The 25,804-nt window shown below is 44.5% G+C and overlaps 1 protein-coding gene across 1 annotated transcript in view; it reads right to left on the bottom strand.

Annotated features, from left to right (window-relative positions):
* The window catches only part of LOC147683722 (ceruloplasmin-like), a 451,969-nt gene that overhangs the window by 368,523 nt on the left and 57,642 nt on the right, over window positions 1–25,804 (bottom strand). The gene's annotated exons all lie outside the window — the stretch shown is intronic.

Genomic DNA, 25,804 nt, shown 5'->3' with positions numbered 1-25,804 from the left:
TAATTATTAAATACACAGATTATCTAGTAATACTAGATCACACAAGCTCATTAAAAGCAAGGGCTGCAAAAACCAAAGTCACTATGCTCGGGAAAGCGAGCTAAGAAACACCAACTGAAATTGAACATTGGGCCTTCAAACAATACAATGACTGGCAAATACAATTACCTTGGTGCCTGGCTGTCGCATACAGGCAAAGCCTTTTCTACAAGCAAGGGCAATAGAGGAGTGGAGAAGTGTGGCTCAGGGGTTAGAGGTGGCAGACCCGGAAGCTGAGATCGGTCCTGGACCAGGGTTCAATTCCCCGCCTAGGCGGTTCTTGGGCTAAAAATTCCACGGACTCGATAATTCTCGCTTCGGTGCCTTCTCGACTCACGGGTTCACACTCTGCGACTCTGGGCAATAGCTTGCTTAATCTCCACAACGGCCCCTTGCGGCGGGATGCCTGACTTTCACCTTGTGGATACCCGCTGGGGCTATCACACAGGGGAATATCAGGACGGGTTCCCTAAGCAAGCGCCGGGACACCCACTGCGGGTAGCTGTGCGCTATATAAGCTCAACTACATTTACATTTACATTTACATTTAGGAGTAGGCGGCTAAAATTTCATTCACCTCAGCAAAACTTCACTGCAAACTCCAGAGCCCAACAACAGTAGGGATACACACAGTAATCTGTGTCAAATTCCTCCCCACCATAAATTAAGGGCACCTTGCCCACCCAGGAATGCTCATAAACACACTGGAACGTTGTCACACTGCCGCTATGGGAAAATCTATCAGCTCCCCAAAACAACAATGCCCACCTTGATACGGTTAGAGCTTGGGCTGGTGAACATGGACATTGAATGTAAGAAGGATATAGTAAAGTCTTTCCATCAAGTAATTAGGGCTATAGCTGGCAGGATGCCCTTGGGCAGGATACATTCACAGCGCCATTACAACGCTAAACCTTGTCACGGAAAACCTGAAACACCCAGACCTGACTCTCCTTCATCTAAAGAGGACATTAAAAAAGCAAGGAAAGTATCTGTCAAAATAACAAGACATGATTAGGCAGATTCCTGGGGCTTTGCGACTGCATAATTCGCATGCAGATGTCGCTTGCCAGCCATACCTGGAAGTTAATTTAGAGCACACTGGAAAACACACTTGCTGGAATTGCAGCAGTGCAGACTGTGTGCTCTGGAATCCGTGATACATTTACTATGTTGTTGTCCAGCATTGCTGCCTCAAAGATGTCTCTTCTTAAGTCCAATATCCCTGCAGCAAGGCCTTTGAAACTGTAAAAAATTCTTTGTATGGTCCCTATGGATTTAGCCAGAATTTCCAAGTCCTATGTAACATGTGTTACTGAGGGACCATTGCGCGTAATTTCTCAGTATAGGAAGGCTCATTTCTACACGATCTGAGACAGAACCAGTTTCCATGTACGCTCTGACTTGGCTATTCTTTTGTTTGCTGCAGTAAAAGGTGACTAAAGTCTATTGGTTTTAGATGAAAAGCCTCGATTTCAGAGCACTGTCTCCCATCTGTGACCTTTTTAATGTATGTACTCACTTGGCAGCTGCTTCCGTTGGACTTTAGAGAACTGATCAGGGGTTGGAGGAGCGTCGCCCCACTTAAATGCTCTAAGATGAAAACTAAAGTGGTAATTCATCATTACAGTTGTATTTTTCCTCCTGACATCCTTCTGTCCTGAACAAGCGTCAGGACTGGGCTTCAGGACTGGGCTTCAGGACTGGGCAGGCCGCTGTTGTCAGGTAAGTGTTTTAATATATCTTAAGTTTAAATTTGCACGTGCGCGCCCATCTATTTTGATATTTTTGTATTCTATTGAATGCGCTGATGCCACCCGCGACTGGAATTGATGGCCACATATCACAATCTTAAGGCATGGAACGTCCTGGATGGTGGCCCCCACAGACACATAGATTGCTTCAAAAAGCCAGCATGGGGCTAATGCATAATATCTCATCAGGGCTACTGTCTGGCACATTGGACTTTAAATAAAACTTTATTGCATTCTTAGTGAAATTGCGGATGAATGTTTGGTATTAGGGTTGGTTCTTTTTATAGCTGCCTGATTTTAAAGCAAGTCAAGTCAATAGCACTTTATTTCGATTAATAAAAATCATAAAAGCGATCACACAATTATATTACACACAGTAATGTTAAAAAATACATAAAAAGATGTAATCATACATAGTATACAGTATTATACATGATAAAAGACATAAAATCAAGTGTTGGTGATGCGGTCATCCACAGGTAAAAAATCTCACAATTCATTAGCAGAGGGATATAATCTGTACATTGAAAAAGGGATATAATCAGATCTCCAATTGCATAAGGGCAAACCTCCTATTCTTATTACGGACAGCAGCCACCAGGAAGCTGGCAACCCCAAACATCCCCCTTGGTGTACTTAACATTTGTAAGAACATCAGTGCTGGTTTAACCTGGGTGAATCCCGCTTCTCTAAGTATAGGCAGTAGATGTCGCTTCCTGATATCCGAAAAGTGCTGGCAAAACATGATGAAGTGCAAAAGGCTTTGGGGGGAGACACTATCACAGCTACAAGGAGGTGTAAGGCCTGGTTTCCCCCACACACATGAGATACCCAAAGTATATTGAACAATGCTCAGTCTAAATCTGATCAGGAGATGTCTATGCTGTGGGATGGATACAATTCTGAGGTATGGTTCTATTTGTGAAGTAGTTTTCAGAACATAATTTGCTCTCACAAGGGGTTTACACATTTCCAGCTGTTCTCGTTCTTGCTCTACCATCCTCATAAAGTTTGTCTTCACCCACTTCAAATCATTTTTATGCAACAAGTGCGGGGAATGAAAAAGCTCTGGTCGTCCCAGTTTGGCAAAGGCATCTCTTATGTAGCATAGCCAGGGTATTTTATTTGCTTTATCAAGTGCCATTACGTATTTTAGGATGGCATGGTTCAGTGAGATCTCCTTGTTGGTCCAAGTTTTAACCCAGCACGTTAAGGGGGCTAAGTGAATAAGGTCGGAAATGAAGCTCAGTCCCAACTCGGTATGAATAGTATAAACAGTCGTTGATTGGGGAACTGCTAAGAGGTTCCTAAAAACTTATTCTCTATTTTTTGCAGTTTTTCCTGTTGCAAATATCCCCATAATGAGGCCCCATACAGTGCAATAGATATACATTTCGATTTATAGATGGATAAGAGTGCCTCCATAGGCCTGGATCCTAACCGCTTAACAAGGTCCATTAAAGCAGATGACGATCTGGCAACCGCAAGGCATTTAGCATTAATTTGGGGGGCCCAGCTTCCCTTTAGATCAAAGATTACACCAAGGTACGTAAATACAGGAACAATTGACAAGGCAACACCATTACAGGAGAAAGACTGTATTCTATATGTTTTTGGGCGCTTTCCTACCACCATGACATGGGACTTTTTACTGTTCACACTCAGATCTAACGATTCCATAAAGCCACCAAAGGAATCTAAGAGTCTCTGCAGCCCCAGTCCTGCACATGCCAACAATACCGCGTCATCGGCATAGAGCAGGACCGGGACTGCAGAGTTTCCCACAAACGGAATGTCCTGAGTGGCTTTTATCAAATGTTTGTCAATGGAGTTTATATAAAGTGTGAAAAGTAGAGGGGCCAAAATGCACCCTTGCCTTACACCCCGCTTAGAATCAAAATAGCGAGTGCATCCTCCTTCCCTGTTAACACGAATGTTGGCCTTCAGTCCTTGGTGGAGAGTATCCAAAAAATTCACTAAACAAGGGTCAATTCCCACGTTTTTCAGAATTTCCCACAGTTTCCCCCTATTTACCAGATCGAAGGCTGATGATAAGTCCATAAACCCCATGTAGAGCATGCCTTCTTTCGCCTGGGTATACTTGCTAATGAGCATTTGCAAGTTGAGGCATTGATCTAATGTACCTCTTTTAGCCCGGAAACCATATTGAAGGTTAGAGAGAACCCCTCCGTCTTTCAGACAATCCTCCAGTTTTGAAAGAATCACTCTGCCCAAGATTTTGACGGCAGAGTCGATTAAGGAAATTGGTCTGTAGCAGGAGGGGTCACATCTCGAGCCTTTTTTAAACACCGGTATTATGGTTGATGTAGACCATGAAGGGGGAAAACCGTTGGTACTAGCTGAGTTAAAAACATTAGTGAGCACCTTAGCCCATAAGGTTGGTTCTGTCCTGTAAAGGTCCGCTGGCACCCCATCTGGGCCTGGGGCTTTGTTTTTGGATGTATCCACAATTGCCTTTTCAACATCAGCCACTTCAAAGTGTAACATTCGGGGACTATTAATAGATGTAAATTCAATGGGCGAGAGTGTATCCGTGGCCTCATTATCATAGATCTTACTGAAGTGTGCAACCCACAAATCATCTGCAATCACACAGTCTAATACAGCATTCTCTGTACAGGAAAAATACGGGTGGTTAATTATGCCCCAGAATTTATTACTATCCTTCAGTGTATCTATTGAGCTAAGGTCATGCCAAGCTGTGGTTTTAATGTCCTTCTTTCTAGAAGCTATGGCTTGCTTATAGGCGCTCCTCAGACTAACTACTGCCTCCCTGTTCCTCGGTTTCTGTTTCAGGGCATGCAGTAAAGCCTTATGAGCTTTAGAGCAATTACCGTCAAACCATCGTGGGTGGTTGGATGCTAAGGATTTAGTTTTTGTTTTTAGGCCCTCATTGATCTTATTACAAATAGAAATGAAAGATTCAATAATGTTGGTACCATCGGCCGCTTCATCAAGGCAGACTGTAAAGTCTGTCTCTGCTTTGGAGAGTAAATCCAGCATAAATGAGTCAGGGACTACTTTCGCCCAGTTAAGTCTTCTGGATTGATCTTTGAGTTTCAGGGTGTCTTTAGTTATGCCACCGGCATTGCGTCTGATAATTATATCTGCTAGATCTATCGCCATGACAAGGGGGTTATGATCACTGTATACAGAATCCTCAACTGTATATGAGGTAGCTACAGGGATCAGACCAGCTGAGACAAATATGTAGTCTATGACTGTGCCAGATTCCCTCGTTTTGAATGTTACTATTCTCTCTTCGCCCCTAAACCCATCTACCTCAAAGAGGTTAAGACTCGCTAATAGAGCCTCTAGGGCTTCCCCCTGTGGGGTATGTTCAAAATGTACAGCGAGGGATCCAACAGGGCCCATCTGCTGGTCCGCCAGGCAATCCCATCTACATGGGTGAATATTAAAATCTCCCATCACCACAATTTCGATAGAAGTGCTATAGCTGCCTGATTTTAAAGCACTACTTGCCATCTATGACACTGTTAACGCATAAAGAGTTAGAAGGTGCCTCTGTTGGACTTTAGAGTATAGATTGTCATATATGACACCCTTCAGGCATGGAGCGTCCGGGCTTGTGCTTCCACACTTATATAAATTGCTTTAAAACGCTGGTGTGGGGCAAATGCTAAATATCCCCTCAGGGTTTCGGAACTGCACATTGCACTTTTATTCTACATTAAATGGTATTGCTCCCTCAATGAAATTACATTTGAATGCTATGAATCCTGGTAGGTTCTCTTTATATTTATGTTAATGAAATGTACCAGAAACACGGTTTATGTTTTCTAACGATATTGGGAAGATTTTAACTAATTATACAATAAACCATTATGCATATGTGACACACTCTTCACTTAGCATGTGTGGCTTCTCACATGTTTTATTAGTTTTTACATGTTTGTACATGTAAGCCACAAAGCCAAAATATTTTGTGAGTATCCTAGAGAATGTTACAATAAAATGTGGGCACAGTTTGCGTCACCTTTTGCTCTACTTTCAAAGAGTGCACCATGCAGCTTCGCACAATAAATCACAGCTCACTACTTCTTGTTTAGCAAAAAAGGCCACTTTATTAAGACAGGTGTATCTTGTAAACGTTATGTATACAACATTGAATCAACTCAACCTCACTAATACATGAAAAATATCTAACTGTTCCCCCACCCTTAAACTCCCCAAATTAGCTCAACACAGCTTCAAGAAAAAAGCCCATGCTCTTCCACCTTTTCCCATTCTTACTTTCTTCCCCGCCTTCTCCTTGCATACCCCAATCTTATGATCTCCTGTCATCAAGCATTCTCAATCAAACTGCACTTGTGTTGTGGGGAAGTGTGGCTCAACGGTTAGAGGCGGCAGACCCAGAGGCAGAGGTCGGCCCGGGACCAGGGTTCAATTCCCGACGCGGCTTGGTGCAGGACCAATGTCAGCGGGCCCAATAAATCTCGCCTCGATGCCTACTCTAACCATGGGGTCCCACGCTGCAACTCTGGGCAATAGCTTGCTTAATCTCCACTTCGGCCCCATCACCGCCGGGGATGCCCAGTAAAGGGACCATCTCACAGGGACAGCCAGGACGGGTTCCCCAGTGGTACAGCGCTGGGACGCTCCAGGGTAATCACAGGCTCTATAAATCCAACATTCATTCATTCTTTCATTCATTCGAGGCCCCATAATTTCTCTTCCCCCTCCCCTGTGTCCTGTCCTCCGAGGGATGGATAAGCCCTACCCCCCAAAGAACACCACCCAGTTCCCCCCGCCTCTCCCCATTCACCAAGAGTTCATGAAAAAACGTAATGGCAATTATAGAATTTTGTTTGGAGCACCATAAATGTTCCTTCCATAGTGCTGCAAACAATTCTCTAATTTCCAACAAATAATAAGCTTGCCCCAGTTTGGATAAATGAATGCCATCCTCATGAAATAAATGCCCCTCAGTTCCTTTTATATTACCATGAGACAGCATTGTTATGCTCATAGTATAACAGAAAACTCTCATTGCCCTGTTGAGTTTACGTCTTAGCTTTTACTACTGATGTGTGACTCCTCTCCCATCTCCAATGCTTCTGAGTTATAAATTCTGTCCAAATTAAACATGTACCACCCCATTTATTCTTTATAACGGCCAAGTCCAATTTCATTTGTTTTTATTAAAGACAAACCTGATGAATGCACTAAATAATTTTCTCCTAAATGATTGACTAACATTCCAGGGCATCCCCTGGTAGAACACATCTCAGATAAGGTATTAAATAAGTTCCCCCAAAGCATTCTACTTTTGCCTTTCCATACCACCTCATGCCTCATACTTGGGAGTCCAAGGGATGTCATAAAAGTGTTGTTCAGCATTTTATGAAGGAATGACCCACTACACAAGTGTTCATTTTTCCAGATAATAGACCCTGCACACAACCTAAATAGAAAAAACTAAATATTAGCAAAAGCAAACTTAGAGAATAACTTTATTTTCTAATGTATCTTTCACAGCAGTTTGATTTCCATCTCCCAATTCTGTGTGTGTCTGACCATGACCAACCCAGTCTTGCAGCCTCAGTAGCTGCCCCAATACTGAAGAAATGAGTGCCAAAGCGCATAGGATCTTTCCCCAACCTGCCTAAAGCCTTTCTCAATACCTCTGATAGGTTTACGATAGAAATTCTGCAGCCGTTTGCATAGAAAAAAAATTCTCCTGTTCTGAACCCCACTGAACTTTGAGAATTCTTCAATTCCTCCACCGGGCAACAACCGTCTACCCCACTTTTGTTTAAAGATACCTATTTTCCTTTCCTCAATTGGTCCATTGTGGATGTTCTCAGCCAAATCCTTATTCTTTGCTGCTCCAAAAATATCTGATCACTTTGAATGCCCACCTGACCTCCTAAACCCAACAACTCTGATGCCCTAAAGATGCAGAAAAATAACCACAACATGTATAACCAAAACGCTAAACTTGAAACATTCAAAGTCGTCATAACAGCACAAATGCAACTGTAATAACAGTTGCTTTAATAAATCAAAAGTCACTGGTTCTCTTAGCAGTTTTTTGTTACTTTGCTTTCTGCTTAAACCTTTTAAACCTTTTCTCACCAGCACTCCCTCCACACGGTCCTGACCCCACCATAACTGACCCTAAAAGGAAATTCCTGCTAATTTTCCTGCAATAGTTGTTTGTGCTAAACCTTTGTTTATCAAGTGAAGTAAAAAACCTAATAAGAGCTGTTTCTTTTTTTGCCACATTCCCAAACCAAGCATCAATGTTAGCAGAACTTAGGAATTCTCTCCAGGCTTGCTGATTACTTCTTCTGGTAAATGTGGCTACTGACTTTTCTACGAGCTCGACTACCCTCGATCCCCCCACGCCCAAAAGCTCTGTGGGATCTGAGTCTTGTTGGTGTCTGCCCCTGGCGCCAAATTGCGAAACTTCTGACAATGGAATCGAGACAGAGCGTCTGCTATATTGTTACTTGTTCCAGGAATGTGTCTCGCCTTAACTACAATAATAATTTGTAAACATTTCAACAAAAGGCTTGTAGGAGATGCAGAACTCTCAGATCTTTCATCTTTTGCTTGTTTAATAATTCAACGACAGGCATGTTGTCCACATTAAAAAGAACTGATCTGTTTCTGTATCCCCCCCCCCCCCCAAACAAACAATGTAAAAATCAATAGAAAGAACTCTAGGAAGGCTATGCTGTGTCCCTGCTGCAACCACTGATCAGGCCAACTCTTAGTGCACCAATGACCCTCCCAAAACAAACCAAAACCTTTTGCACCTGATGCATCAGAAAAATGTTGTATCTGCCAGACCATGTCTTCCTTGACAAAATACAATGAGACTCCATTAAAGCCAACAAGAAACTTCAGCCAAATGTGCAGGTCAGCCCTGATAGCCATGAATATCCTTATTCTGTTATGAGGGAGATAGGGAGACATGGACATGCCCAAATGCCTACAAAAAGTTCTGCCCGCCCTGACCACTCTACATGCAAAATTCGGGTAACCCAATAATCTCTGTACCCTTCTGAGTTCCAATTTTCTTTCCTCGATTATTGACATTAAAAAGGATCATATCTCTTAAACTTTCTCAGCAGGTAGCCTGACCAACATTTCCACTGTATCTATTTTGATCCCTAGGAAAGTTAACCTTGTGCTTGGACCTTCAGCTTTTTCTGGGGCCAATTTTACACCAAGTTCTTTTGCCATTTCCTGAAAGTTTTGTAGTGCATTCCTGCATTGATTAGTGTTCATGGAACCTATGAACATGAAATCATCTAGATCATGACAAACCAGATTGTATCCACTAAACTGTGTAAAGACCCATTGCAAAAAAGTGCTAAATATCTCAAATAGGGCGCAAGATGCTGAACAACCCATATGAAGGACCTTATCCACGTAAGTGCCATTGAAGTACATGCCCAGCAGCTCAAAATCAGTAGGATGTATAGGTAAAAGTCTAAAAGCTGATTGAATATCACTTTTTGCCAGTTCTGCTGCTTTCCCAGCTGATCTAAAGAATTTCAAGGCATCATCTACCGATGCATAGGACACACTTGAATCCGATTGAGAAATAAAGTAATTTACTGACTGACCTTGATAAATGGTGTATTAGACGATATTCACCAGCTGCTTTCTTGGACACTACACACAAAGGGGAAACAATCAAGTTATCAAGAGGATACTGTAGGGAAGGACCTGGTATTTTATATTTATTTATTTATTTTTTTGAAAAACCTTTATTGTTCGAAGTGCATATTACACAGCGTTTAGCTTACAACCCCTCCGGGCCAGCCGCATCAATCGATAATCAAATAAGTTTCATCTGTTGAACACAGCCTCAAGGCCGACAGCCCTGAGGTTCAGCGGCGTATGTTGTTTTACGGCAGCATTTCACATTGAGCACATTAGGTAGCGTTATAAATACATAGGTCCGTAGGTTTTCCATTTTTTGTTTTTTGTTGTTAACGTGTTGCCTTGGTCACCGAACTATGGTGATACTTCTCAATGTCGCCAAATGGATAATGGCCCTGCTCACTAATTGGTGCTATAGGTCACCGCGCCGGCGGAGTCCGCCTGATTATAGGGCACGTTGTATGAATGTTAGAGGATATAGCTGTGCGACATCTTAAGTAGGTCGATGTGTGAGTGTCTATGTGGCATGTTAATCCTAGTAGGAGAAATGGGTGTTGGTGGTGGTGTCCAGTTGGGATCCCTCTGACTTTGACTGTTGCGTTCAGAAGTCCCATGTTGTGATGTGTCTAGGAACAAACCCCAAGGAGCTCAGTCAAAGGGAAAATGGGACCAATGTTACAATAAAACAGTATAACGATAACTTGGGGAGTATGTGTGAAAGGGAGGGGGAGCCTGGGTGGACTGGCCTCGTGTGTATGGAAAGACACGTGGTGTTGTTGCGTCAGTGGTGTTCTAATGGGCGGGCAGGAGGGCACAGCGTTCGGTTCGTACATGTATTCACATGAGAAGGGTGTGTTCCCCGCCGTGGGGGTGTGTCGATTGCGACTTCCGGGCCCGGTTCGTGTGGTGGACCCTGGTCAGAGTACACATCAGGAGTTATGTACTTGGGGGTGCGGGCGGGCGAGCGGCACCGAAGGCGTCAGCACAAAATAATCAGATAAGCAACATACGCCCTTCGGAACTTGGGTTCAGCACAGGTGGTGGGTAGGGTGATATGTGGCATGTGACAATGGTGTATGGCCGCAGGGGGGACGGAAATAAGCCATAGGAGTAAGGGGGGGGTTGGTGGGTACATGTATGCTCCGTATTGTCTCCCGCAAAGGGGGGCACTGGGGCGGGGGCACTGCCTTTTTCACGTAATCCCCTGTTCCAGACATGTTTGTCGGAAGGATTGAAGGATTTCATCCCATTGTTGTGCAATAGGGAATTTCCTGAGCCCTGCCATCTCCTCTCGGTGCAAGACCGTGCTCTCCGCTCGCGCCCAGTTCGTGAGAGAATGGCACCATTGTCGTATATGTGGGGGTGTGTCGGCCTTCCACCGCTTGGTGAGCAGCCGCTTAGCTGTGATCAGTCCAAGATCCCAATATCGGGCCTGCACCTTGTTCAACTTTGTGTGTCTATATAGGCCCAGTAAGCAGGCCTCCCAAGTCCGTGGCACGTGTTCGCTAGTGCATTGCATGAGTATCGCAGTCACCCCATCCCAATACTGCTGGAGGTCAGGACATAGCCAGAGCATATGGAGGAGGTCTGCCCCAACCAAGGAGCAACGTCTGCAGGCAGTGTCTGCTACCGAGAAATATCTGTTGATATTGTCCGGGGTGAGATATGCGCGGTGTAGTATGTAGAGCTGTATAATTTTGAAACGAGGGTTACGCAGTACATTACCCGGTCCAGCCAGTATCATTGTCCACTCCTTGCCCGACCAATCCCTCCCTCGATCCACCAATCCCTCCCTCGATCCACCGCCCATTTGTCTCTCAGCTGCACTATAGTAGGTTGGGTGTGGAGAAGGAGAGCCTGTGCTAGCCAGTGTATTATGTGGGAGCCATTGCTCATAACGTGCAGGTATTGTATGAAGTAGTGCATGGGCGGCTCTTCGGTCAGGTCACCCCAGGCGGCAGTCAATGTACGGACGAGAGACGCGTGTAGTAGGAACTTCCCAGTCAGGAGAGACGTAAGGTTCGCAAAGGGGAGGAGAGCACCATCTGAGAATAGGTCTCCAGCGTGTCCACCCCTGCAGTGGTCCAGCTGTCTAGGACTGCCGTCGTCAGCGCCCCAGTTGTTGTAGGGGTGCCCAGTAGTGGGAGTATCGGAGCATACGGTATCGTCGCCCGAGTGAGACGCAGGCAGCGTTGGAAACATCTGCGCGCTACTGCCAGATATAGCTGTGAGGGACGGGAGTCCGGGTCAATGGGTGAAACAGTACATGGATCTGTAGTGGAGTCCAGACAATAGTATCCGTGGCCGTGTCCCCCAGGTTTTTAGCACCCAGCCATCCTGACACCCACTGCATCTGCGCCGCTAGGTAATATAGCTCCATGTTAGGAACTGCTAGTCCTCCTGCGTCTGGTGGCATATATAGCTTCGTCAGCGCAATGCGTGGTCGGCCTTTATTCCAGATCAGGTCACGAAGCAAAGCTTCGAGGTCCTGGAACACCCTGTTGGGGACGTAGGATGGGATATTTGCAAAATAATACAATAGTCTGGGTAGGACTATCATTTTTGCCAAGGCAACCCGGCTGGGGACGTTTAGCGGTAGAGTTTTCCAGAACCCTATTTGCGACCGTATGGATGCAATCGCCCGCATCAGGTTCCCCTCTAAGATATCCGGAGGGTTTCGGTAAATGTGGATACCTAGGTATCTAAATGTCGTGGGATACCACTGTAACCTTTCACCACCCAGGTATATCTCACACTCAGGCGCATCCGGATCAAAGGAATAGGCCCCCGATTTAGCCCAATTAACTTTTAATCCCGACATCTCTTCAAAGGTGTGGAAAACGTCAGCGAGGGATGCTGGAACATCAGTAAGATCTTTAGTATAGATGAGGAGATCGTCCGCATACAGTGAAACCGCATGAAGGCCATCCTCCATCGGTATACCCCACTCTGCGCCTCGGGACCTGAGTGTTGCGGCCAGGGGTTCCACAGCCAGGGAGAATAGCAAGGGCAATAGGGGGCATCCCTGTCTGGTGCCCCTCTGTACTCGAATGGGGTCAGAGAGCAGTGCTCCCGTACGGACGCGAACTGTGAGTCTACGGTACAGCAGTCCAACCATGGTCTCGTAGTCGTCCCCCAATTCGAATTTGTCCATGAGTGCCCGTAAGTATGGCCATTCCACTGAATCAAATGCTTTCTCCAGGTCCAGTACTAGACAGCCAGCGCGTGGCCATTGGAGTGTAGCGTATTCTTGTATGCGAAATAGACGACGGATGTTATAGGAGGTGTGGCGTGTTGGTACAAAACCGTTATGGTCATGGTGCACTAAGGTGGGCACCAGTGGGGCCAGTCTTCGGGCCAGCGTGAAAGCGAGTATTTTATAGTCGTATTGAGAAGGGCCAGGGGACGGTAGGAGCCCAGTCTCTTGCCATCTCTATCAGGCTTGAGTAAGGATACGAGGGTGGCTTCGTTGAGTGTCGGGGGAAGGGAGAAGTCGTCCGTGGCTGCACTGTACATTTTTAACAGTTGGGGAATGAGGATGTCCGAGCCGGCCTTATAGAATTCGGCTGGCAAGCCATCAGGGCCCAGCAATTTACCATTCGAGAGGTTGAAAATCGTGTCGCGGAGTTCCTCTGGATCTAGTGGCGCTCCGAGGTCGTCTTGGTGCGCAGTCGTTAAAACGGGCAGTTGTATGGGTGCGAGATACTCGGTTATGGCAGGCAGGGGGAGATGCAGCCGGGAGCAATATAACTCTGAGTAACGGCGTATGAATGCCTCATGTATGTGGCGCTGCGTGTAGAGTAAACTGCCCCCCTCTGTCTGTGTCGCTGAAATAGGAGACGTGCGGTCTTCTCGTGCTATCAGCCAGGTCAGCAACCTACCAGGTCTGTCGCCCTGTCGATGTGTGCGAGCGGAGTGCGCCGCGAAATTAATGTTTCACAAGCGTTCCAGGAGGCGATCATGTTCCGCTCTTGTCGCTGTCAGACAATCATCCGCGCCTCCCACTGCGTCCCGTTCATGGCCCAGCAATTCAGTCTCCAGTCGCGTCAGGTCGTCTTCTAACTGCCGTCGCATGTGACCCTGTGTGCCCAAACAATGTCCCCGTGTTACCACCTTGAATGCGTCTCACTCTATTTGGGGGGAGGATGCCGCACCAACATTGAGCTCAAAGTACTGAGCTGTTTGTGTGAGTAGGGAGTCGCGAAAAGTCGCGTCTAAGAGGAGGTCTGGTTGGAGGCGCCAAGCGGGAATAGGGGGGTGTGGACGCTCCCATGCAATAGTCAGCGTGTGGGGGTTGTGATCCGAATGTGTGCGGCCCATATATTGCGTGTCTGTGACTAGTGGGAGAAGATCAGAGGTGAGCAAATGAGGAATACTCAGTGGCGTAAAGCTGTCCACGCCAACTGCGGCGTAGTGCTTGTACCTGTGTCTTGTTTAAGTGCATCTCCTGTAATAGGGCTACATGAAATTTGTGGCGTTTCAGGTAGGAGTATATCTGATAGCGCCTTGACGGTGTGTGCATGCCCCTAACATTCCACGTACATATCTTGATTTCAGCCATAGCCCACGTCTGAGTGGGAACTACCCCCTTCGCCTACCTTCCACCCCTCAGGCACGCATCCCTACTAGTCTCTTGGCCTCCCTCCACTGCCCAAATTAGACACAGGCATTGTTGCATGTAAGAGGAACCCAGGCATTTCCCCAAGGGTAAGGTTGGGATAAAAAGCATACAGACCAAACAATGCAAAACAATAACAAATTCCAAAAGGTCGGCTCCGCAACATGTCTCCGTCCAAACACTCTAGTGAGTTAAAGAGACAGTTCTAGGGGGGTGGCGTTCTGGTGGCACAGCAACAGTTCAACAACAATATCTGTAAGAGACGTAACATCCCGCCCTGGGCCGGGATGGGGTGGGTGATGTCTAACAAACTTCGCCTGGCATCAGCAGTTATGACAGAGGGGAAAAAAAGAAGGGTAACTGTTCGTGATGTGGAATCATATTAAAGCCTGTGCAGCGACACCTCCCTCCAACCAAGTCAGGCCAAAGAACACCAGGCCATCAGTCCTTACAGTAAAAGATAGGACGGTGCCGTACTTACAGAGTCTGGGCGTTGGAAATGTCTATAAGGTAGTACTCACTGCGCTCCACCGGCCGGAGTCCACGTGGAGCAAGGAGGGCTCCCCCCCGTCCAGTGTCAGCAAGTGGCTCACACCCCACAGCAACCAGAGGTCAGTATGGGAAGCAGTCGCTGTTGCAGTAGGATGTGAGGAGCTATAGGATGTCCCTCGTTAGCCAAGTAAATCCACTGTCTGTGGCGTGACATCAGGCGGGTCTGCAGAGTGTTGGGAATCCGGGAGGCCATAGATCGCTTCGTCGTCGCTGGGGAAATTGTGTGGGCTGGTGTGTGGACCAGAAGATGGTACAGGAGAACTGCTGATGTCTGCCACCCTACGTAGCGCATCTTGTTGCTCCTGCAGTACCTGCTCCGCTGGGGGGGAGCGGGTCGTGTGTCATGTGGATTCTGGGGCGTTCGTGATCTGTGTCTCCTCTGCCGTCGTGGCCCTCGGGAGCGCGACAGCGTGACAGTGCCTCGCACTCGACGAGGTGCCTCCTCCACTCCGCCATCCAGCCAAGCCTCAACGTCCTCAGGGTTAGTAAAGAAGTGTGTCTTATCCTGCACCACAACTCGTAGGCGAGCCAGGAAGAGGAGGGAGTATTTGAGACCTGTTTGTCGCAACCTGCGCTTCACCTCTAGGAAGTAGGAAAGGACCTGGTATTCTGCCTGCTTTTGATTTAGAGTTTTGCTTCTGTAGCACTACCTGTGGAAGCTCTGTAGCAGATTTTAGGTTATCTGACCAGCGCTCCCGCCTGGGCCTGTGATATCCAATTTTAAAACCATCTTTGAACCCCCAGAATAGTTTGGATTCAGCCTCTAACTCTGGATAGAACTTCAACCAATTTGCTAATACCTCAATTATAATTGGTGTATGGGCCCTTTGATGTATACTGAAATGGCTGACCTCTGCCCGCTGCATTCTCCCTTGCTCACCACACTTTGATACCGCAAAACATTGGGTGAGTGGATGTTTCCCCCCACATTGTGAGCACTTATGTTTATAAAGGCAGAATTGCCTGTTACAAAATCCTCTGTTAAAATGCCAGCATGCTCCTGAAACAGGTGTCTGTCCGCTCCCATACCACCCTGCCCCAGCCTGGGCGGGACGATCTTGAAAGGGCCGGTAAGTGACCGGTAAACCGCTTGCTGTATGAGTCGTGGCTGGAGGGTGAGATGAAGACATCCATGGTAACCTTAATTCAGAGTCAACGTCACCCCATGGTTTATCATTGAATATACTAACCCTGACTCTAAACTCTCCGTCATAGCTTAACCAAGCGTAGCCACCAAAATGCATTTATGCCTTGCAAATTATGTCCATGTATTTAAACATTGCAACTGCTCTATCCTGATGCCTCTCACAATATATGCTTGCATAGATAAGGAATGCAGCTGTCCAATTTTCTATAATTTTGGGTACTCTAGGCCTTTTTGCTAACTTCCACCCTTCCTCCTTTGAACCTTCTTTTGCTTGAATATCCCTATGCAATAATTTAAATACATCAACAAACTCATGCCTCCGTATCCTATTCTTAGTCTTCCCTGATAAGTGAGAACCAAATGGCATTGCAATACCCATATAAGGTAGCCATTTATGTATATTTGTATCCTCCTTCTCATCCTCGTACTTATCTTTTGTACCCTCATCAACCTTCTTTGCTAGGTTAATGCTATTTCTTTCTTCTCAGTCCTTTCCTTTGATATTTTCTTGAATAATAAGATCCGTATGTACATCCCCCCCGTGGGTCAGTGCCACAATCGTTGACCAATTTCCCCTCATCAACACCAATAGATCTTGTTTTTGCCACTTTAACATTGTCTGATTTCTCCTACACTGCCCACCATGATGCCTTACCTTTTGGCAATTGTGATGAATTCCTTGGGGTCGTCTTTCTGTTGTCGGACTTTTTGCTCGTCTTGCTCAATTTCTCGGTCCGCTCTTGACTTCTGCAATATACTAAGAACACTTGTTTGCCCCGATAAACCCCTCTGTACCCCCCATTCTTTTGCATTTGATCTTTCTCATATTCGCCACAGTCCCCATCTCTCAAATCGCCCTTCTCATAGCCCAACTGTTCTTCATACACACTAAGACAAGCATCACTCACACCTGGCTTCTCTCCATCACCCACACCACAGACATACAACCTCTATTTAGATGCAGACATTTGTTTAAACTGTTCGGTTAATGAAGGAAAATCCACTCGTGATCTTCCTTTGTCTTCGGGCCAACGGGTAAGAGCCACTTCATGCTCTGTTGGCAACCTTCCTGCGCCTCCTGATTCCACCAACATTCTGGCTGTCGCTCTTTTTCTCAAGTCACACTGACCTGATTGATCCACTGTGCCCAGGCCCCCCCCTTACCAACTTGCCACCCTTACCTGCTGTTGAAACTATGTCTGCATGTTCGACCCATACCCACTGCCCTGACTGAGGACCCAAATCCTTATCAAAACCCGAAAAAAGGTTGCTTATCAACTGTTAAGCCCATGGGAAAATTAAGCTTCTCACCATGAGCTTTATTAATCGGTTCAAAATGATTAGCTACATCCATGTGCTGAAATTGTTGCCCCACTTTGTACTCATTACCAGGCCATAGGCTTTGCTTAAAAAACAATTGTTTGACTGATGCTGTGTATTTATTAATGTCTTCCACTACTGGAGCTTTGACAAAATTTGCATGCTCCAACACACTGGGACCTCTGATACAACAGCCTTGCCCCTTGATTATTTATTAACAAAACCTTCCCCAAGGCATGGGTGCTGCAATATATCTATTGAGGGTGGGGCCGATAGTAATTCCCTCAATACAGGGCCTTCCTCCTCATCGCCGCTCGAATAAGCTACAAGCGTAGATGACAAACGCACTCATTTAGCATTCGGTTCTATGTTGCCATGGTATGTCTGGCCGGGCAAATCAATAAAATCCCTGCTGCTGGCTAAAACAAATCCTTGACTCTAGGAGCGGCCACACTCTTAGCCCGCTTCTCTCTTCTGCTGGATAACAATGCCACAGGCTCCACCCCAATGGCTCCTTCTTTCCGTATCGCCGCTTCTCCCACAGAACGCCCCATGCAAGTGCTGGAGATAGCGAGCCGAGCCTGTACTGCGCATTCGCCCTCATGAGCCTCCTTCCCTGGGGCCGTAGTCTTCGAAAACCACCCCGGAAGCACCACAGGAACATTCTCTTTACCAGGTAAAACGTTCACTACTTCATCATTATTTGGTGTATTTTTGGTTTTGCCCGACACCGGGGAACACGCTGTGACAGCTGTCCCAACACCACACACCGCTTTCCTTTTTGGTTGTTCCAAACCAACTCAGGCCTCCCCTGGCACGCCTGGCTTCAATAGGTCCTCCCTGACTGCCTCACATAAAACCCTTATCGTGTTACAAATGTCCTCATTCCCTGTCATAATGAATGCCATAAAAGTATTGTATTACCCAACTTAACCCACAACATCTACCTGACCAAGCGAATTTCAAGTCACCTAAATTCTCTGACACCCCAAGGCACAGCCGTCGCGAGTGCCTTTCCGTCCAAACACTGCTATATAAAACCTCCCATTAAGTCCTGCCTCCTCATCCACCTGTACATATCCTAATACGTGGCCCGCTCCATTGTGCGAAAACACCCAGGGGGAGACCGGCTCGTGCCATGCTCCCCCTGGGTCCCCCATTGCCTTTGGATGCAGAGTGCAATGTGTGCCAAATGACGTTGCCTCCTTGTGATTGGCTACCTGTTATTGTTAATGAAGTCGCCATGTTGAAATTATTCCACTTGCTAGCAATATATTTGCTATATTTTACAGATTAGGAAAGTGGAAAGCTTTTGCAAGCCGTATGTTAAGCTACACCAATTGTCCCTGTTTGTATCAGTAGCTGCAACTATTATAATGATATTTTTAATGCTGCGTTCTAGTTTGGTGCACCAAAGTGAGCATCCTAAGGGCTGACGCAGCCTGCCTAGGAGTGGCTGTTCCATTATGAAGATATTAGAGTCACCCTGACATTCACTACACAGCTCACTTATTTTCAGAAAGCAGCATTCTGTTTTGTCCAAGATGAATGGCCTCTGCCACTCCCTTTCATTTAATGGAAAAGTCCTTTAAACGAAATAAAATACTGTAGCACCGAATAAACCAGTGTTAACGGCTGGAAAATAAAAATGGGGTATTTATAAGGCACTGATGTGATTTTTTTCCGTTTTATTATATTTCATTGAGTAAATTAACTTCACAAGAAAATAAACTCAGTTACTCTCAGCGGGTTGGCATGGCGATTTACACAGGTGCAAGAGTCCTTTCAGGTACATATTTTAACTAAATTAAACTTGCATATTATAGAACTTCATGAAGGTCGAGTTGGAACATTAACAATCCAAGGTGCTACCGGTTAATATTGGGAAATTGTCAGCCATTGGTAACGTCTAGAATTTTTCTGTAGGAGGAAGCTCAGCAAGTGCAGGTTTTACAGCAGATTGTGGCAAACAGTATAACACCGAAGTATAGCAAATAAGTCTGATTTCATGATTTTCTGCTCCATCTGGGCCACTCTTAAAGGTATCAGCGCATGAGGCATCTGGCATAGGGGCATAGGGCAGGTGAAATTCCAGGCTCCGTGTTTGCACCCTGAAAAGGTTCTTTGAAGGATGGTGTTTCCAGATGGAGAGCATCTGCTCTTTGGAGTGAGCAGACGCCTCCTGAGATGACATGGTGCAGCCGGCACAGGTAAGCGCGGAGGGGGACAGGGGAGGACACGACAAACGATGGAATAGACATTATTTATTCATTTAATTATACCTATTCTGTCATCTGTCGACTCCCCCCGCCCCGCCTATCAGCCCACCGCGATTACCTGTGCCGGCCTCCGCTGGAGATGACCAGCTTATCTGTTAGGTAGACTGCTGACCCATCACGCATAGCCTCATGGACTATACAAACCATCTTATATAAACTTCTCACCTCTTTTGGAAGCCAAATTAGAGTGATTAGGATTCAGGTTCTAATTTTATGGAGCTAGATACGACCTGGGCTACTTCATCGAGGGCTGGCTTTCAAGGGACACTGTATACTCTAGGGAATCCAGTCAGTAACGACTTGCTGTAATTAAGGGCCATACGTATCAAGCAAATTCGCATTCGCAAAGGCCGAAATTCGCAGAACTTCGGCCTTTGCAAATGCGAATATGCTAAATGGTATGTATTAAGCAAAATGTGGTGCAAAACAAGGAATCACAAAATTTGCGATTCCTTATTTTGCAATTGCATTTTATGGAATCGCAAATTTGGCGATTCCTTAAATGCAATGTATGAAGCAAAAAAATTTGCAAGATGTCCTTAAGGAATCGCAAATTACCATCAACTTCTAGTTGGTGGTAAGTTGCGAATTCCTTGAAAAATGCACATTTTTGCATTTTTCAAAGTGCCATGTGACGCATATACATGTCCTTAGGGCATGTATGTGCACCACATGTGCACCCATGCATATTTCAGGGGTGCAACAGGGTGTCCTTTGGACACCCCTTCACCCTTGAAATTATTCTCAATTTGCGATTAGCAAATTGCGAATCGCAAATTGAGAATAACTTCCCATTCATTATGGGCCTCCTGGCCCATAGAAATGAATGGAAAAGTATTCCTTAATTGCGATTCGCAATTTGCTAATCACAATTAAGGAATTTTAGGAAATCGCAAAAAAAAATCGATTTTGTACATACATACCTATTTGCGATTCTCAAATAGCGATTTCTTAAAAATCGCTATTTGGGAATCGCAAATCAGGTTGATGATACATATGGTCCTCAGTCTTAAAAGGACTAGCGATTGATACACTCTTTTTAGGTCATCTGCTGGAGTAAAGGACTTGATTTAGCACTTTCAGCAATTATAAGCTTGCAGTGGAGCAAGTTTGTTGCATCAAGCCAGGATTACATCAGAGTTTGTCAGTGGTTGGGGAGAAAAGTTGTTGGTAATGAATGTGCCATTCTACATGAATTTATAGCCTCTCTGGTGCATTAGGGATTTCACTTCGGCCAACCATGCGGCTTTTATATCATTGCTTCATACCAATATATCAAATAGAATCGGGTATGGTGCTTTTCTCGTTTGATTTAAGCATATTTAAAACCGTTCAAGATCATTGAAATTTCTGGATTATCTTATGTATTCTTGGCAGACATTGTGAGTATCACAGTTATCATTGCAAAACTGATAATACATGTACAATGTGCAAGAAATGCAATGACACAGTGATGCAAGCTGGAAGAGACTTGTACACATTTTTATTAGGCATTTGCCAAAATGTATATATAGCCTCTTCTTGCACCTTTGTTTAGGTTTTTATATTTTGTCTTAGACGGGCATTTGAGCCAAGAAGGCAAAACGTTTTGTAAGCGACTTAGAGAAAGGGAAAAGAACCTTGAGCCAGAAGCCTGTTTCACTGAAACTTACACGGTTAAGATATAACCATGTGCTTCACCCAACACTCAATATCGCCTTCTTGGGTGACTTATACCACCCAGACAACACAAGCTCAAAATAAAAAAAACAAGAGACTCCCCTCAACCTCATTGACCTTATTGACACACTCATCGTGATACAGCTTGTCCAACTTGACACACTACAAGGGCTGCATACTTAACTTTGTTGTCTCAACATCACCAACAATCCAATGTAAACCACCCATGCCCCTGGACTGGACCAACTACTTCAGATAAACCTAAATGGAGCAACTCATTTCTTCTATGACCATAGAGACCTGGTGAGAATCTTAAATGAAAAAGAGGAAGCTGAGATGGACACTTCTCAGCCAAAAATGACACCGGACATATAAACACATTGATCTATCAGGTTTGGTAATCAGACTGTTCGAATAGCTCAGGTAACCAGATGTATCCAGTCAGTGGTAACCTCAACTCTAAACGTCTGTTGGGGCCCTGCAACTACATCTACACTGCTGAGCCACTGGCACTGGTTGAATAGAGAGACTTACTTGTTGATTTGACTATTGATATTTAATTGTTGTGCTAAAGGTTATCGCTGATTTTACCGCGTATGGCCCGCAAGGACTTTCAGGGACCACGTGCTGCTAGGCAACAGTTTGGTAACTAATTTGTCCATATAGGAATTGTTTGTAACATTACCCAACAGACTCAGTTGTTAGAAAGGCCCAAGGCTGCGTAAAATAGATATACAAAAGTTCTTTATTAGGTACGTTATAAGGGGCAAATGATTATGTCAGTACTATTCACTACTCAAAACATAGACAGGTCTAGTCAAGACCACTAACCCGGTAAAACCCCTGCTTAGAAATAAAGTTTTAATCCCACGCAAGAGAGAGCAACATCTCTATAATTTACCTAAGTTTACCATCAGAACAAACTGTGAGCCTAGTAGGTCTCTACCAAACACCCACCTGCATGCAACTAAGGGCAAACAGGGATTCACACCTCGTCTATTATTCAAAGACAACTAAGCCCTTAGATTGGTAAGCACGCAAATATCGGACCACCCTTATCTCATACATCATCCTGCCCATTGACTATGCATTGGAGACATAACCTGCACTACACCTTGCAAGGTGAGTTGACATGCCAGTACAACATCAGTTAAAAGTTCCCACACTTGTATGAGCAATGGTGAACACACCTGCCTACTACACTATTACTCTCAGGGTAAGCTGCAATTCCCCTGATCGCCACATTCCACAATGACATATAGGGGGAGGGTGTCTCCCTAAGACAGTCAACAGGGTTTATTTTATTGTTATTTGCATTTGTATGTTTTCATTTTCAGTTTGTAAAATACAAGTGATCGATAATATGTGGACTGCTTATACATCAAATACAGGTTTACAGGACGGATCTGACATCAACATGATGCTTAATACACACTGTGATAGGAGTTATGATACATCTACAACAGAGAACTGTATAACAGGTACTGCTTTGGTGGACACATGACCATATGAGATGCTTTTCTCATTACACTGTTACATCAGGACACTACATGATAACAGTACTTAAACACGATGCATACAACTCCAGCACTAAAAGTTATATCACTAAACACCTAAGACTTAAACCACCGGGTGATAAGAAAGAAGATACTAGACTATACTTGCAAATTCAAGGGAGACATAACTCTCTTACAAAAATGCAAACTTAATCAAGAATTAGCCCATTCTCTCAGACACAGTGGTTAAGCAGAAGTCACTTGTTCTCTTGTGGTAGGGGAAAAGAACGGGGTCATAACCTTGACCTCTCATGCCTCCAAAATTAATATGCTTTGATCCAAGGTAGATAAGGAAGGAAGATGGATAATATCTGAAATTTCCAAAACCTGGGTTCATTTTTATGTTGCTAATGTGTATGCTCTGAACATAGATGATCAAGACTTTTGGATCAAACTTATGCAAGCCCTTACAGCTATCCACAAGGGCTCCTTATTCATTCTAGCGGGAGACCTCAACCTTCCTTTAGACCCACATAATTGATAGAGACTCAGCGTGCAAATACAGACCTTCGAACTCACGCAAACTCCTAAAAGAACTTTGTGTTAAAATTAACCAAAAAGATTCATGGAGACTGCAACACCCTTCTTAAAGGGATTACACATTCTTCTTCTTCCTCACTTAACATATTCATGTATCGACTACATACTAATCTCAGTAGAACATTCACACAATATCGACCAAACAACGATAGAGATGAGACTTGTTTCAGACCATTCTTGTGTAACTCTAGCACTATCAAGCTTTGAAACTAGGAATAAAAATCCACTATGGCGGCAGAACGATGACATTCTATTGCGCCCAAACTATTCTAGTACACAAGATGTGCTATAAGAAACCTCCTTAACGATTATCCTGAATCTCCCAAAAAAACAATAAGAGGCTCACTGATATAGATAAGATCAAAATTTGACAAATAAGCTAATCCTAAATTATTAGCCATTGCAAATGAGATAAAAAACCTGGAATATCGGCCCATATGCTCCAAAGATGAAGCGTTTTCTCGAATGATTATCAACAAAATAATATGAATATAACCAGATCCTAAGGAATCGGGCAGAGTATGGAGTATGGATAAACAAACAAAAGAGTTTAAGACTCTGTGAAGCCAATAAGGCAGGAAAGATGCTGGCAGGCATCTTGAACACAAACAGCAAAACACAATATCACAGCCATTAAAGAGAAATTCGACAAGACCAATAAACCCAGAAACATTTCAGACTCCTTGAAAGAACACTATGAATCCCTATATTCCCCAAACATGAAAATCTCAGCACAAGAATTAGATCAATACTAAAGAAAACGAACCCTCCCTGCAGTCAATGAAGAGGAGATAAAGGAGCTGAATACTCAATTTCTAGACAGGAAATTAAAAAAGTAATTAACAAACTGAAAACCAGTCAAGTTCCAGGGCTGGATGGCTTCTCAACACTGTTTTACAAAACATTGTGAGACCTACTTAATGACTCCCTTCTTAAGATGTACACAAAGTTTGCCGGAATAGGTATGGGTTCGGGCACGCCTGTTAGGCTAGATTCAAGGTATCACCAAAAGAAGGGAAAGACACACTGCTGATCAACAACTATAGACCAATATCGTTGATCAATATTGACTGTAAAATTTATGCTATGAAACTCGCTAACACAATCCAACAATACATGCCAAAACGTATACACTCCTCTCAAATGGGCTTTCTGAAAAATTGCCTTTCCAGTGACAACACCAGACTACTTTGTCATGTTATAGACAAAGCTCAAACAATAACAACACCAACAGTTGTTATCACTTTGAAAAGGCGTTCAATAAAGTGAACTGGAAGTATATTGTTGCAAGCCTACGAAAATTTTATCTCAGCACCACTTTTATCCAAATGGTTATGGCACTATATACTAACTAGAAGACAAAAGAGGTACTTTTTTTCTTACTGGTGCAGCAAAGCAGGTAGGTGAGAAGGACTGCTCTGAGCGGGAGCAGCGACACTACATTGAGTGTCCATATACTCCCCTGTGGTCTGATGAAGCAGCACTTGAATCCTTAAGAGGTTGCCGACTGCTTTTCTCCGGGGCAACGCCCTACCAAGAGAAGAAGTGGTATGTAGAATTACACCACAACTGTAGATTGTTTTCATTTAGTCACTTAGGGCCCGATGTAGGTAAATCTAATTACTGACTCTAGAATATCAAATTTTAGCGATTCAGTATTCTAGATTCGGTAAATGAGATGTAGGAAAAAATTCGGTAATTTTTACCGAATCGGTATGATTCAGTAATTACCGAATCGGTATTTACCGATTCGGTATATTACAGTATCGGTAAATTTACCGAATCGGTAAAATTTAAGGCCCCTACATATGAAAAACCAAATACCAGTCGGTAACCGCCAAAATCAGCCATTACCGACCGGTATTTGGTGTCCTACATCGGGCCCTAGGTCCTGAGGATCTATTAGAGACATTTTATAGGCGATAAACATGTTGACCACTAAGGGGTAGAGCGTAATTTTTGTCAAATTGAAACAAAATAGTCACCCTACTTCTTCTTTTTACTTTTTAATCAGGTTGTGACCTCTCCAGAACAAAAATAATTATGGAGGATTCCCTTTCCTGTTTTAACCCACACACCACATCTACTTCTTACCAGGCCCCTCACACCCACGGCACCTATACGGCAAGGAACAAAACATCTCAGATAAAGAGCCCCTTTATGGGTGCCCGTCGAGCATTGCAGCGCCGGCTCGACGAGTTACAGACCCATATGATGAAGCATGACACCTAGCTTGCTGGGTGTGTGATGGTCCTAGTTCCTGTTTGACTGTACAATTGTATTTATTTCCATGCCAAGTACAAACGTAAAGGTGCTTTTTATCCCATTTACATACTCAGTTTACTTTGTCCTTACTGCTTATGTTATAAAACACAATAAAGGTTTTGGAAATCAAGAAGGCACTGTTTATTCTGCATCATTCAAGATAAATGACCTATACTACTCTCTCCTGGTATGTAGGCATGTTCTGCATCTGATGCAGCTACAAATTCTCACTGCAAATTCAGTTTTTTTAGCAAACACAGTCATAAAATGAGAAGGGTTAGAGTAACGACTGCAGGTACTCTATTTTTATTAGCATTATTGTTTCCTTGCAACTGATGCAAAGACTGTGTGACTACCGGGCAATGTGTGGAACCCTGGAGTAAAAGTAGGTCTTCTGAATTCACATAAGAAAA

This window comes from Lissotriton vulgaris, chromosome 11, assembly GCF_964263255.1.
Source record: "Lissotriton vulgaris chromosome 11, aLisVul1.2, whole genome shotgun sequence".
Taxonomy (NCBI): Eukaryota; Metazoa; Chordata; class Amphibia; order Caudata; family Salamandridae; genus Lissotriton; species Lissotriton vulgaris.
This window is presented reverse-complemented; position numbering and strand designations above follow the sequence as displayed.